Source organism: Aplysia californica, unplaced genomic scaffold, assembly GCF_000002075.1.
Source record: "Aplysia californica isolate F4 #8 unplaced genomic scaffold, AplCal3.0 scaffold00221, whole genome shotgun sequence".
NCBI lineage: Eukaryota > Metazoa > Mollusca > Gastropoda > Aplysiida > Aplysiidae > Aplysia > Aplysia californica.
In genome coordinates this window covers 1,142,986-1,144,830 of record NW_004797491.1, presented here as the reverse complement: position 1 = coordinate 1,144,830, position 1,845 = coordinate 1,142,986, and the positions used below count along the sequence as shown (strand labels likewise).

At 42.3% G+C, this 1,845-nt stretch overlaps 1 protein-coding gene across 1 annotated transcript in view; it reads left to right on the top strand.

Annotated features, from left to right (window-relative positions):
• Positions 1–1,839, top strand: part of LOC101847877 (thrombospondin-1) — a gene marked incomplete at its 5' end in the record, with an annotated part of 3,723 nt that extends 1,884 nt beyond the window's left edge. Inside the window, 1 exon segment of the mRNA XM_005099666.3 lies at positions 1–1,839.
• Positions 1,840–1,845: the final 6 nt, after the last annotated feature.

Sequence of the window (1,845 nt, the reverse complement as noted above, 5' to 3'; positions counted from 1 at the left end):
GGGCACAGAACTCCATGGGAGGAACTATTCCCAAGACATGCTCAGCGGTGTGTATGTTTGTTTGTTTGTGTTTGGACGGCTGTGCGGTGACGATTGGATCAAACTGGATGTTGTGATATTCCTGGACTGGATGTTGTGATATTCCTGGACTGGATGTTGTGATATTCCTGGACTGGCTTCGAGTTTGTTGCGCATAATTTCAATGAGACAACTGAATGTATGTCTGACCTTTAACGTCTCCACCCCGCCGCCCCCTTGTCCGGCCACTAATGTTTTCCCCTGATGTCTGTTTTGACAAAGGATGAGCCGACTATTTCTGCGACTGGCAGGCTTCCCTTATTGCGACATCTCCTCTGATGATGATGATGCTATTTTTAGTCGTCAAATCGTCATTCGTGCTGCTCATGTCTCGGTGCATCTGACGGATTTCCACGACACCAAACTTCCACTGTTGAATATATATATCTATATATTATCATGTCTGCCATTTGTCTCTCTATATATATTGTCTTGTCTGCCATTTGTCTCTCTTTATATATATTGTCTTGTCTGCCATTTCTATGATTGTTGCCAATGCCTGATTTAATCACTTTGAATCAAACGAAGATGAATCTTTTTGTATACGACTTTGATAAGTTGAGTGTGTGTTCGTGAAGTGTGTAGCTGACAAGTTGAGTGTGTGTTCGTGAAGTGTGTAGCTGACCAGTTGATTGTGTGTTTGTGAAGTGTGTAGCTGACCAGTTGAGTGTGTGTTCGTGAAGTGTGTTGCTGACCAGTTGAGTGTGTGTTCGTGAAGTGTGTAGCTGACCAGTTGAGTGTGTGTAATCCATGATGCTAACTCAAATCTACGTAACGTGTCAAATGAAAAACTGACTCAACATTGGTGAGAGTTTTCACTGACGAGAAATACGCCTGACGTTCTTGTGACAGATCTAACTGACAGATCTAACTGACGTTGTGACAGATCTAACTGACAGATCTAACTGACATTGTGACAGATCTAACTGACGGATCTAACTGCTAACTGTGACAGATCTAACTGACATTGTGACAGATCTAACTGACAGATCTAACTGACGTGAAATATACACTTGACATTTTGGTTCAGGATCTGGAGAGTTAGGAAAAGGTACTTTGGAATATTTTCTCTTGTACATTTTGAGAAGAACATGTGGCTGTCAGCGTGCGGTTGTCTTGTAGCAGTTGAGGAAGTGAGCACTTCGTGAATGTGGGGTTTGGTGGTGGAACTTTGGTGGTGGGTTGGAAGTTCTATTTTCCACCCCCTGATTCTGTTGTATGGGTTATGTATATGAATATGTTTATGTATATGTATGGGTTATGTATATGAATATGTCTATATGTATATATGGGTTATGTAAATGTTAATGAATATGAATTGTATATGTATGGGTTATGTAAATGTATATTTTGTTTTTACGGGCGACTCGGTGATGCTACTGGGAATTGTGAATTTATGACCTTGTTGGATGTTGTCGGTATGACCTTGTTGAGTGTGGTCTGTTCTGTGTGCTTCGTGCAGTTTCTGTCTGTGATCTACCTACTGTGGTCTGTTCTGTGTGCTTCATGCTCCTTGCTCAGCGCCGGTCATGTTGTTTGCTGATCTCCGTTTTTTCTCGGGGTTTTGTTTTGTTGATTTTTCCAGCTGCTCATTGCGTGTGTCCCTTCCATTTTTGTTGCTGCCCATGTTGGGTTTTCTTTTGTTTTGTTTTTCTGCTTCTTGTTTTTGCTGTTTTTGCTTCGTAACATCCCATAAGGACAAGCTGTGATGGCGGGGTTGTTCCTCGTGGCTGCCCATGGCTGTCGGAATGTTCACATACCCCCCCC